At 43.9% G+C, this 13,669-nt stretch overlaps 1 protein-coding gene across 10 annotated transcripts in view; it reads left to right on the top strand.

Annotated features, from left to right (window-relative positions):
• Nucleotides 1-13,669, top strand: part of TIAM1 (TIAM Rac1 associated GEF 1) — a 443,084-nt gene that overhangs the window by 121,665 nt on the left and 307,750 nt on the right. For 7 of the 10 annotated variants that reach the window (XM_070071881.2, XM_051819224.3, XM_017347208.4 and 4 more), the window contains one exon: nt 10,727-10,812. The exons of the other annotated variants lie outside the window; for them this stretch is intronic. The gene's annotated coding sequence lies outside the window, so the exon portion shown is untranslated. The remainder of the gene's footprint in view (nt 1-10,726; nt 10,813-13,669) is intronic. 10 annotated transcript variants of the gene reach the window in all.

Raw genomic sequence — 13,669 nt, forward strand, 5'->3', positions numbered from 1 at the left:
CCCCTGGGTTCCATGGGGAGGGAGAGACAAGGCCATGATGTGGTCGCTGCCAGATCCCAGCCCCCACCGGCCTTCCTTCCTCTCAGCCTACCACTCATTGGCTTTTCTGCCTGATTCAGCTCTGCCTGGGTGAGAGCCATCTTTTAGTATAGTGTTGTTCAGTCTTCAGGGAGTTATCCTGTACCTTACGTAGCAGATTGTCTGACTCCAAGACAAGTGCTACTTAAGAGAGAAAAGGGAGTTGTGATAATTGTCAGGCAGACTTTTCTGTGGAAGTAGCTGGTACTTTTTCTTTTCTTTCTTTTCTTTTTTTTTTTTTTTTTAATGGAAACTGTATGGTGGTAACTGGCAGCAGACTGAAAAATAGGACAAAACCAACAACTACTATGTTTTTGAGGACTTACTATGTGCCTTGGACATAGTATACTTGGACCATTCCTTTGTACATTCCTTCATTTTGTTCTCCCAGAATAATTCTAGTAGGTGTGTGCTGATACCATCTTTGCTTTTGCAAATGGGGAAACTGAGGCTGGAAGACTAAGTACCTCAATCATAGGGACCCTCAGGAGCAGAGGTCAGGAGGCTCAACATTGTAGAGCTGGACTTTAATCTCAAACCCATGCACAGAGTTTGGGGATTTTCTGGCCTGTCTTGTGGAGGTTGTGGGTGTCTGCTGAGAGCTCCCCTGATTCTGACTGGGGAGTGCAGAGTGACAGGGGTGTTGGAGCTGGAGGTCTGTGGTGGTCGGGAATGCAAGCTTGCAAGAGACTTCCATGTTTGGCTCCTTCTTTGGATTCTCCAAGTTATGCTTTTAACTTAGACCTTGTTTTTTTTTTTTTTTTTTTTTTTTTTTTTTTTTTTTAAGGTTTATTTATTTATTTAAAAGTCAGAGTCACAGAGAGAGAGGGAGAGACAGAGATTGAAAGGGAGAGGTCTTCCATTTGCTGGTTCATTCCTCAGATGGCCACAATGGCCATGGGAGGGCTGGACCAGGCTGAAGCCAGGCAGGGACCCAAGGACTTAGGCCATTTTCTGCTGTTTTTCCCAAGCCATTAGCAGGTAGCTGAATTGGAAGTGGAGCAGCTGAGACTTGAACCACTGCCCACATCAGATGCTGGGGTTGCAGGCAGTGGCTTTACCCACTGTACCACAATACCATCCCCCAGACTGTGTTTTATAGGCTTGGCTGGTGTAGATGCTTTAGAAGAACTAGATGTCTCATGTGTTTATGTTGGGATCTTGCTATGATTTGGATATGTCTATGTCTTGGTGTGTTGGAAGCTTGATCCTCAGTGTAGTATAGTGATGTAGGGGCTGATGGAATCTTAAAGAAACAGGGCTTAGTGGAAGGTTCAAGAGTCATTGGGGGGCTGGCGCCGCGGCTCAGTAAGCTAATCCTCCGCCTTGCGGCGCCAGCACACTGGGTTCTAGTCCCGGTCGGGGCGCCGGATTCTGTCCCGGTTGCCCCTCTTCCAGGCCAGCTCTCTGCTGTGGCCAGGGAGTGCAGTGGAGGATGGCCCAAGTGCTTGGGCCCTGCAGCCTCATGGGAGACCAGGAAAAGCACCTGGCTCCTGCCTTCGGATCAGCGCGCCGGCTGCGGCGTCCATTGGAGGGTGAACCAATGGCAAAGGAAGACCTTTCTCTCTGTCTCTCTCTCTCACTGTCCACTCTGCCTGTCAAAAAAAAAAAAAAGTCATTGGGGGCGCTACCTTCAGAGGGCTTGAGATAATTCATGTGGAACCCCTTGGTAGTTCTGAGAGGATTCCATGAAAACCTGGGCCTGAGCACCCCCCCCCCCCCAGCTTCTTCCTGGTTTCCCATATTGAGAGGTAGCTGGTTTGTTGCTCTGCATGCATTTCTGTCATTGCTGTCCATCGTGATGTGGCGGACACAAGATTTGTACTGTTTCTGTGTTTGGCCTTAGTTTCTGCTGAAGATGAGCACACAGCCATAATGTTCTATGTCCCCAAGGCTTTGGTGGGGCCGAGTGGTCTGGCTGCTGCTGCTGCTGGGGCTGTCACTGTGTCAGATCTCCCTTGGGCCATATCCCGTTGTAGTGAGTGAGTCTCCCCTGTTGATGTGTTGGGGATGTTGTGTACTTCTTTCTGTTTCCTTGCAGTCTCCGCTTCTTTCTCATTCCCATGCCAGTACCTCCTGTGCATCTTTCTTGTTTCCGTGTCATCACACCCTTACCCAGCCATGCCGTTAGTGCTGATTGTGCAGTGCTAGTCCACCGTGAGCACAAGTGTAGTGTTGCACTGGAAGTCACTGCGCTGAGAGTGGTCACCAGTGAATGTTTGTCTGTGACAGATGGAGTCATAGGATGCCTGTGCCTCTGGAATGGGTGTGTGGATCATGTGGTCCCTCCCAATCCATGATTTCAATAACCTGTGGTCTACCATGGTCCAAAAACATTAAATGGAAAGTTCTAGAAATTAACAATCCACGTTTTAAATTGCACGACATTCTGAGTAGTGTGATGCCATCTTGTGCCATCCCATTTTGTTCCACCTTGGACATTAATTATCCCTTTGTTCAGCATGTCCATGCTGTATATGCTACCTGCCTATCAGTCACTTGGAGCTATCTGTTTATCACAGAATCGCAATACTTGTGTTCAAGTAACCCTTATTTTACTTAATTATGGCCCCAAAGCACCAAGTATGTTGATGCTGAAAATTTTATTACAGTATATTGTTTTCATATTCTGTTCAATTGTTAGTTATTGTTGGTAAATCTCTTCCTATGCCTAATTTATAAGTCAAACTTTATTAAAAGTATATATGGATAGGAAAAAAGTGTACATAGGGTTCAACATTAGGCATAGTTTCAGTCATCCACAGGAGGACTTGTTCTTGGAAGGGATCCTCTGTGGGTAGGGAGACTGTGTGGCCAGAACTTACCTGTCTGTCTTTCATAGAAGGCAGCCAAAGTTTGCTTATATTTAGTTTATTTCTTTACTTTTTAAAGATTTTTAAAATTTATTTTTGAAACTCAGATTTACAGAGAGAGACAGACAGAGACAGAGAGAGACAGAAAGAGAAAGAAATCTTCTATCCACTGGTTCACTCCCCAGGTGGTCACAACAGCCAGTGCTGGGCCAGGCTGAAGCCAGGGGTCAGGAGCTTCATCCAGGTCTCCAATGTGGGTGGCAGGGGCCCAAACACTTGGGCCATCTTCCACTGCTTTTCCCAGGCCATTAACAGGGAGCTGGATTGGGAGTGGAGCAGCAAGGACACAAAGCAGGTGGCTCTGCCTGCTCCATTACAATATTGGCCTTGGTGGAATTATTTTAAAACACAACAAAAACAAAAAACAAAGCCGTGAAACCATTCCTCCAAAATCCAAACTAAAATACAACAAAAACCCTCAGTGTCCCCTTTGTCTCCCTCCTGTTTCTCTTGATTGCATTCAGAGAGAGAGAGAGAGAGAGAATCTCCTACTCACTGGTTTGCCTGCCACGTACCTTCAGAGCCAAGGCTGGAATAGGTTGCATCCAGGATCTGGATTTCCCAGATGAGTGGCAAGGACCCACGTAGTTGACCATTAGCTGCAACCTGCTAGAGTGTGCATTGGTGGGAAGCTGGATCAGACACAGAACAGCTGGGACTTGAACCGAGTATTCTGATATGGTATGTAGGTATGTCAAATGGTGACATATCTGTTCTACCAAATGCCCGCCCTAAACCATTAAAATATAATGGGTATATTTCCACTTAGGAATCAACAGATGTTAGTCTTAAACGAACTCTTGCAATTTTTAAGGATTTGGGGTATTCTAGGTCTCCCTATGTAGAGAACAGGCCTTTGGGTGTCACCAGGACCATGAGCACCTGATATTTCTATTGGGCAGGTTGTGGTTGGACAGTGTTTGTGATGCTAGAGTTCTGTGCAGTTGCTAAATGTGTCTCCTTTCATTGGGATATAGAAACACCCAGAATGGCAAGGGGAAGTGCAGAGTATTCTGACTTCGCAGTATTATCTCCTACAAAGTTTGCATCTGTATAAAGGAAACTTTTGGAGTGAGCATTGCCTTTCCTTTGGCAAAACCAGGGGAAATATGGTGTGAAAGAACTGTGGTTAAAAACCATGCTGAACAACACTTGTATTTGGGCAGGTCTCGTGGCACAGCTACCTGTGATGCTGGCATCCCATATCAGAGTGCTGGTTTGAGACCCGACGGCTCTGCTTCTGAACCAGCTCCCTGCTAAAGTGCCTGGGAAAGCAGTTGAAGAAGGCCCAAGTATTTGGGTCCCTGCCATCCACATGAGAGACCAGGATGGAGTTCGTATCTTAGGCCTGACCCAGTATTAGCTGTTTGGGCATTTTGGGGAATGAACTAGTGAATAGGAGAGCTCAAGTCTCTCTCTCTGTCTCTCCTTCTCTCTCTCACCCTACTTTTCATATAAATAAATAATAAATCTTTTTAAAAAAAATCTATGAAAAGTCTTTGTATTAAATACCGTAAGGGTGTTCTAACATTATAGAATATTCAAGTCAGCAAGGGCATAGTATTAACAGGAGATCAGATTCTGCGTTTTACAGATAAGAACTCTAAGATTTTCAGGTTTAAGTGTCTTGTTCAGAGTCAAGATTTTCTCATCACCATGCACTGTTTCTCACATTAGCTTGTGATAGGTGATGTTGCTTCTTGCGTGCTAGGCAACATTTCCACAAAAACATGGCTGCTTTGTAACTGATCATACAATTGCAATGGCAAAAGCAGTCATTGTCTTTGCATTCTCTTGTCTCTTAGAAAAGGTTGCAGATTTTTTTTTTAATTGCTAAGTAGTTAGTGGAGTTGGTTTGGATATTGGATCATTATTTTCTGAGGTCCTGATGAAAAATCCAGTCTAATTTTCTTTAAGCTGACAAATTTCACTTCAGTACTTTATGGGGAATATAAGTATGAAATTAATATTGTGGCAATTAGTCATCCATTCCCCACTTTTTTTTCCCCCTGTAAATTCCCAGAGCACCAGCATGAAATTCATCAGAACAGGCCCCTTGTGCTTTAAAACCATTGTGACATTCTAGGTATTTCACTGACTTTTTTTTTTTTTTTTTTTGAAATACAATGCAATAAGGGATGTATAGAAATTTTCAGTGGAAATTTATTGATTTTATTTTTAAATCAGGAAGCTGTATTCTTCAGTTGCTGTTTCCTCATGGATGCAGGCTGACTTAGTGCTACACTTAGCATACTCTGGTTTCTTTTCAGATCATATAAATCTTAGTGCTACACTTGAAGCAATAAGAAAGCCACTGCAAAATCTAAATTTCAGTGCTTCCATCCAGGGAAGAGTTTAGTAAGAAAAGTTGTTTGCTGCCTGCCTTTGTAATTTCTGCAGGATAGCTGGTCTTAGCAGTGCTCATGTCAGTGGAAAGCTTGCTGCTGGTAGCTACAGAGGTTAGCATTGATTTTCATGAAATTTTCTACTTAATGGAATTCATCAATTTCTATCTTCTGAGCTGTTTTAATTTGGGACTGAGGAGGGTCCAAGGGGGAACTGTTCAGCAAGCCGATGGTTTCTCTGACTTGTGGGCAGCCATCTCCCGTGAGGTCTGGCTTTTATGAACTACATCCGAAATGACTTGAGTGCAAGCCAGCTCTGGCTGATGTCTCATGTTATGTAACCAGTCAGATTTATGTTGCATACAATGAGTTTCAAGTCCCAGTTTTTAGGGATTTGGAGGAGGAACAGGGATGCTATTAGCCTACTTGAGAATGAAAACTTACAAAACCGCAATAGTGCAAGGCTCATTATAGAAATCATGGCTATAAAATATTATTCTTTTTGTCCCTAATAAACATCAGGGATGATATTTCAGAAGCTGAAAGGGATTCACAACTTATGAGCCAAAGGAGACTTGTGTCTGGGAATTTTATTCCAGTGGTGGGTGGTGGCGGCTCAGGTGAGGTTTCTTTTTTTTATTTATTTAATTTTATTTTTTGACAGGCAGAGTGGACAGTGAGAGAGAGAGAGACAGAGAGAAAGGTCTTCCTTTTCCATTGATTCACCCCACAATGGCCGCTTCGGCTGGCGCGCTGTGGCCGGCACACCGCACCAATCTGAAGCCAGGAGCCAGATGCTTTTCCTGGTCTCATGAGTGCAGGACCCAAGCACTTGGGCCATCCTCCACTGCACTCCCTGGCCACAGCAGAGAGCTGGCCTGGAAGAGCGGCAACTGGGACAGAATCCAGCGCCCCGATCGGGGCTAGAACCCGGGATGCTGGCACTGCAGGCAGAGGATTAGCCTAGTGAGCCGCGGCACCAGCCCTTTTATATGCTTTAAATCATCTTCTTGTGGCTTATAATACCTAATACAATGCTATATAAATAGCAAAACAAAACAAAACAAAAAAACCCCACCCCAGTCTATACATATTCAGTACATTTATTATTATTTATTATTGTTTTCAGGATATTTTTGATTTGTGGTTGGTTGAATCCGTGAGTATGAAAGGCCCATTGTACTTTTTAAAACACATGAGAAACTGGGCCGGCGCCGTGGCTCACTTGGTTAATCCTCCGCCTGTGGTGCCGGAATCTCATATGGGCGCCAGGTTCTAGTTCCGGTTGCTCCTCTTCTAGTCCAGCTCTCTGCTGTGGCCCGGGAAGGCAGTGGAGGATGGCCCAAGTGCTTGGGCCCTGCACCCTCATGGGAGACCAGGAAGAAGCACCTGGCTCCTGGCTTCAGATTGGCATTGTTCTGGCTGTGACGGCCATTTGGGGGGTGAACCAACGGAAGGAAAACCTTTCTCTTTGTCTCTCCCTCTCACTGTAACTCTGTCAAATAAATAAATAAAAAATCTAAAAAAGAACAATCAGATCTGTGGGAAAAGCATTACAGCAGTGAGGATATCTAGTAGAGTGGTCCATTGACCCTGAACCTGACTCAAAAGAGCATTTTGGGCTGGGGAAGTGCCTGACACTCTATAAAGTAAATGTCTGGTGCAAAGAGGTCCCCCCGCCCCCCGCAGGAGCTGGTGTTGTGGCACTGTGGGTTAAGCCACCACTTGTGATGGTGGCATCCCATATGAATGCTAGTTCAAGTCCCAGCTGCTCCATGTCTGATCCAGTTTGTTGCTAATGTGCCTGGGAAAATAGAAGATGACTGGAGTACTTGGTCCCCTACCATCCATAGTGTTCATCCATTGTGAACATTTTGGGTGTGAATCAGTAGAAGGAAGTTCTCTATCTCTAACTCACCCTCTTTCTCTCTCTAACTCTGCCTTTCAAATAAGTAAATAAATCCTTAAAAAAAACAAAAGGACAGAGATTGCCTCCCTCACTTCTCATGGCTTTCAGTATCTGGGGGCTGGCCTTGAACTGTCTCTTCATTGTTCCTTGTCTGTTGCTAGGGGATTTAATTAATCCCAATAACCAAAAGCAATTGGGGAATTTGACAGGCCTGGCCATGTCCCACTTTGGGCATTTTTGTAACCCATTCCTTCCCATTCTTTCTTCCTTCTGTTTTTCAGAGTTAAAGATGTGAAATAAAAGGTTCCCTTTCTGTTTACACAGGTCTGCTTTCTGCTGAAATTGCACCAAGGTAGTTCAGAGTTGCTTTTAACCCTCAGAAGTATTTATGTGTACAATACATTTGAATTTGATATTTGGTAGATTAGGGCATTGACACATTGGATCAAACCTGACTAATCACTGTTGACTTCTTCCAGTCTTGGCTCTGTCAGTGTTTGCTTATTTGATGTAGGGTCCTTCTCCTCCTTGGCTTATTTTCCTTCCTACTCTTTCTTCCCTTCCCTGCCCTGCCCTGCCCTGCCCGTTACAGACAGAGGGAGAGTCAGAGAGAGAGAGAGAGGTCTTCCTTTTGCTGGTTCACTCCCTAAATAGTGCAATGCCTGGAGCTGGGCCAATCCAAAGCCAGGAGCCAGGAGCTTCTTCCGGGTCTCCCACATGGGTGTAGGGGCCCAGTCACTTGGGCCATCTTCCACTGCTTTCCCAGGCCATAGCAGAGAGCTGGATTGGAAGTGGAGCAGCTGAGACATGGGATGCCGGTGCCACAGGCTCAGCCTACTGCACCAGAGCGCCGGTCCCTCCTTCCTAATCTTAATGAACTTGTTAGCATATTGAATTCTAGGACCTGCATTGACAGAGGCTCTACCCTTGACCAACTACAGTCAGACATATCTGAGCCATTATTTATTTATTTGAAAGGCAGAGTTAGAAATGCAGAGGCAGAGACAACACACACACACAGAGGTCTTCCATCCACTGTTCATTCCCCAAATGGCCTCAACGGCCAGAGCTGGGCCAGTGCAAAGCCAGGAGCCAGGAGCTTCTTCTGGGTCTCCCACATGGGTGCAGGGGCCTGAGGACTTGGGTCATCTTCTACTGCTTTCCCAGGTGCATTAGCAGGGAGCTGAATTGGAAGTGGAGCAGTCGAGACTAGAACCAGTGCCCATATGGGATGCTGGCATGCAGGCGGCTTTACCCATTATGCCACAGTGCCAGCCTCTCTCTCTCTCTCTCTCTTTCTCTCTCTCTTTTAATTTAAAATAAGTGAGTAGGAAAATTATTTGAGAGATAGAGAGAAGAGGGAGACAGAGGAAGAAAGAGTGCTTTATATATATATATATATATATATATATATATAAATGGAACTCTGAATATTAATAAGGGAAGTCTAATTCCTGAAATAAAGTTCAAAATTATAGTGGCTTAGACACTTCCTATCCACATCATGCTCTCTCCTACCTTGTGATTCCAGGGCCCAGACTCCTTCCATATTGTGGCTCTGCCATCTGTAATTTACACCTTCCAAGGTCTCCATAGGCATCTCGTCCACACAGGTCCCCGTGACATGTCACAGGATTACACTTCTCTTCACAGGAGCCTGGGGAGTGTAGGTCAAAGGAAGAGGTGATCAGTTTGTTGACCACCTACCATGCATCTGCATTTTGAGCAAGTGTCTTTTGTGATTCTGATGTAGGGGACTCTTGGGCCACACTTTTGTAAATGTTGTATGTAATGTTTGCTAAGTACCCTCCAAGCCTGATGTTATATGATTCTGTCTTGCTTGGACTTTATATGTCAGAAAAAAAAGCAAGGAATTATATTATATGTAACTATAATTACATTATAATATGCATATAATATGCAAGAGATTACTTCCAGAGTGAAAGGAGACATTGAACAAACAGAAGCGTGCTTGATTTCCTGCCTATATCCTGAGTTAGGAAAAGCATGTCAACTTAGGAATAACAGCTGATTGTGGTTAGGGTTGCCACAGTTATCCTACCATGCACTGGGGATATTCCCTTATGGTGACACATTTTTTTTTCTAAAAAAAATTATTTATTTATTTGACAAAGCAATGGCAGAGGAGAGATTGATTCATTGATTGAGAGATCTTCCATCCACTGGTTCACTCCCCAAAGAGCTGCAACAGCTGGGTCTGGGCCAGGCCAAAACCAGGATCTCGCTTCAGGTCTCACATGTGTGGAAGGGGCTCAAGTACTTGGACCATCTTCTGCTGCTTTTCTGTACACATTAGCAGGAAGCTGGATCAGAGGCCCATTAGCCGGGACTGGAACCAGCACCCTGATATGGATGCAGGTATTGGCAAGTGACAGCTTAACCCACGGCACCCCAGCAGTGGCCCTGGGACTACATTCTATTATGGGGTGCGTGGAAATAGAATGGGAAGCACAGAAAATGTGCATGCTTGCTTTCCTTAGCAGCCAGCTACAGCAGATGGTTTACTGTGGCATTTGTCTCTTTCAACCCATTGAAAACATAAGGAATTTTTTTTTTTAACTTCTGCCTAGAATCACTGTTCTGACAGTAGGACAACTCTGATAGTATGGCTATTAAATACTTGGTCATTTGTGTTGTGATTTTTGGCTTTAAAGGCTGGGGATTTGGTTTTATTTTGTGTCATGTAATTGGCTATAGACAGACACATGGGATAGGAGTAGGGGAGAATGGCAGTGTGGTGATCCACTTCTTTAATTTCACTAAGGATTGAGTAAGAAGAAATACCTGGACCTATATGATACATGGTTTGAGCAAATTGCAACTTTTAGGGAAAACTAGATTGTGAATACAGAGTCTTTGAATGAGACTCAGAAAGTTTCTGGTGTCTTAGTAATTAATTGCTAGACTACTAGCAAATAGGACCCAGGCCACTGGATACTGTCTATATTGAATGTTGGTCTGACATCACACAATCTCAGCCAACATTTGTAGAATACTTTTATGGCCTTTGTTATTATTTTTTTTCTTTACCCTAACAAGACTTAGAGGTTTGCGTATTATTTTATCCCTGTTTTACCTGATGAAGGAAATGAGGCAAGGAGAGGTTAAGTCAATGCAAGATTACATTGTGGGTGATAAAGACCCTGTTGATAATCAGGAACATAAGTGACCCATGGTTTTGTTCCATTCTGTCTGATTTGTTCTGTGTTAGCTGTTACAATCTTAAACAACAAGTGGTTCTTAGAGGCCCCTTCTCTTATAAATGGTTCCATTTCCTTTCATGATAATTATGGTTTCAAGGCTCCCAGCTCTTTGAGCATGTGGGTGAAGTCAGCTCTATTTCTCCTGCCTTTGGTGGTGCTCATAGAAGGCAGGAAGTGTATCCCTATTAATGAATGGTCAACTACAGTTTCTTCTGGGGGTCGTTGCATAGGATGCTACCAGTCAATTGCATTGCAAAGAAGTGAATGCTTCTAAGCTTTCTGTTGTTCTTCTCATAGGGTCAAGGGAAGATGGTCTTGGGTCTCTTTGGGGCCAAGCCCAGGTCTAGTCATGCTGCCAACCTCCTGCTATCCAGCTGCTTCTGGTGAGTTAATAGAGATGGCAAATTCCTCAACCTGTGGCAAATATCACTAAAAATTGTAGCACTTTTCTCTTGACATCTGGTGAATGCTACCAATTGATTGTAGTTAGCATAGTAGTTGAAACTTAATTCTCACCTCTGGTGTGTCACATCCTTGCTTTTGTTGTCAGATCAGTAAGTGATTAATGTAGGTGAGTGTTTCTTAGCCGAGGATGAAATTGCCCTTGGAAGATGATATTTGGCAATGTTTGGAGTTATTTTTGATGCTGTAGCAGAGTTAGGTTGGGTTACTACTGACATCCAGTGAGGAGTGGCCAAGGATGCCACTGAATGCCCTACATGCATACGACATCCTCCCTTCTCCCAGGATAGTGAATTATTCAGCTCAAAATATTGGTAGTGTTGAGATTGAAAAACCTCATTTTGACCCTTGTAGAGATTGTTAACAGTTTTGAGTAAGAAGCAGGATGCATAAGAAAACCTGGGGAAGAGAGAGAAAGCAGGCAACCTGGAAGAAGAATATAGAAATAGGTCATAGCTTCACAGGTTAGCTTCAGGTAGGTCTGTACAAAATCCACAAGTTTTCTCCAGTGCCCTGCTTGATAGACAAAGTGTAGAGTGGGGAAGATGACTGGCAGTTCCATATACTTTTTTTTTAAAGGTTTATTTATTTATTTGAAAGTCAGAGTTACACAGAGAGAGGAGAGGCAGAGAGAGAGAGAGGTCTTCCATCTGCTGGCCACTCCCCGATTGGCTGCAATGGCTGGAGCTGTGCCAATCCAAAGCTAGGAGCCAGGAGCTTCTTCCAGGTCTCCCATGTGCGTGTAGGGGCCCAGGGACTTAGACCATCCTCCATTGCTTTCCCAGGCCATAGCAGAGAGCTGGGTCAGAAGAGGAGCAGCTGGGACTTGAACCAGTGCCCATGTGGGATGCCGGCACTGCAAGCACTGGCTTTACCCACTGTGCCACAGCCCCAGCACCTCTATGCATGGTTTCTTAACGTGGTCCTTCATGGACCCTTTTGTCGACTGATGCTTATGGGTTAATAAAGAGTAGCTGTAAGGGCAATTACTCCATTCATAATCCCTGTACCTTCCTATGAAAGGTTACCATCTATTAAGAAAGCACCTGAGGTTTTGACAACGCTCTATCCACATAAGCTCTGTCCCAAAGTACTGGAAGCAACCCAACTGTCTGAAGCCAAAGTAATGGCAAAGTAAAGTATGCCATATACATGTAATATAAATAAACTTTTTAGTGACACGAGAGTATGTTTCAGATAAAAGATGTAGGGTTAGGCATTGTGGCACAGTCGATTAAGCTGCTGCTTGGGACATGTACAGCTCATATCAGAGCACCTGTTGGAGTCCTGGCTACTCTTCTTCCAATGTAGTTCCCTGCTAGTGTGTGTAGGAAACAGCAGATGATGGCTCAAGTACTGGAGCTCCCTGCCACCCATATGGGAGGCCTTGATGGAATTCCAGGATCCTGGTTTTAGCCTGGCTCAGCTCTGGCTATTGTGGCCATTTGGGGAGGAAACTAGCAGATGGAAGATCACACTCTCTCTCTCTCTCTTTCTTGTCTCTCCCTCTTTCTCTTTTCCTGTCAACCTGCTTTTCAAATAAAAATAATAGTAGGAAGAATAATAATAAAATTTATATGTTGCAAATTGTTAGAACAGTAATTGTGCATGCATGTATTTATGATCTTAACTTTATTTACATAAAAATAGATTGGAGGCCTTGTAGTTTCAACAAAGCAGGAATTTTCTCTCTCTATTTGATATATTTGCCCAGGTTTTAACAAAGACAGATTGCTTTTCAGATGAGAAAAATGTAAATATTTTAGAGTTTGCTGCAGTGGTAAAGTTTCCACATTTGTAGCAAATGATTTTAGCTTTTGGGCACAGGAGTCACTTATTTATAGAGTGGCTACTGTGCGCTAGGGACCACAGAAGATACTGGTGATCCACTGTGATCTGTTGACATGGGCGTGTCATATAATCCCTGTCTTTCAGGAGCCCCACTCAATAGGGAAGCTATAAAACAATGGCTTGCACCATAGTGCAATGTGTTATAGGGATGAGTATAAAGTTCTGTGGGACAACAGAGGCTGAGGCATTACGTTTCTTCACAGATGTCATGGAAGGCTTCACTGAGGAGGTGGTATGTGAGAGGGCTATTGATTGTAGAGTAGGAGTTTATGATGCAAAAAAAGGATAGAGAAATAGCAGGCCAGTTTTTCAGTTGCCTCCTCAACTGTGAATGGGAGCTGGCAGCTGAGTTCTATCACAAAGCCTATAAAATACTATGTGAATGAAAGGTGTGATCATTAACTGCTCCGTGCAGCAAAAGTGTATGAGACTCAGGGCTCATACTCCACTGACCTTGTATGTGACTGTTACATTGATCCGTCTCCCTGAATTAATTACAGTCTTGATTGCATCAGTGGACAGGGCATCTTTGACATTAGAGGCACGTATTTTAGAACAGTTATACATTCTTGGGTGTATAAAGGAAGCCCTTGTATTTGGTTGCTTTACCTTGCTGCTTTGAACTGCTGGACAGAGAACCTTTCAAAGACTCTCTTGAATATAGTTGGATGTCAGTTTCAAGCACATAAAGTGTGTTTGAAGTCTAAAATTCTGTTGTGGAATGTGAATTCATTGTTTCCTTACCAATAGGTTCATTTGACCTGAAGGTCTTGGTGAGAATCTTGACAATTGCTTTTAGTGAAGAAAGTGAAGAATTTGCTTAGTATGAGGGGTATTCCCTGGTCTGCGTTAAGTTGATCTTCAAGTAAATAGCTTATGAGCTTAAAAAAGAAGACATGTGTTGTCTGAGACTTTTCACCATAACTC

This window comes from Oryctolagus cuniculus, chromosome 4 (genome assembly GCF_051225735.1).
Source record: "Oryctolagus cuniculus isolate XC-2025 breed Fujian yellow rabbit chromosome 4, ASM5122573v1, whole genome shotgun sequence".
Classification (NCBI taxonomy): Eukaryota; Metazoa; Chordata; class Mammalia; order Lagomorpha; family Leporidae; genus Oryctolagus; species Oryctolagus cuniculus.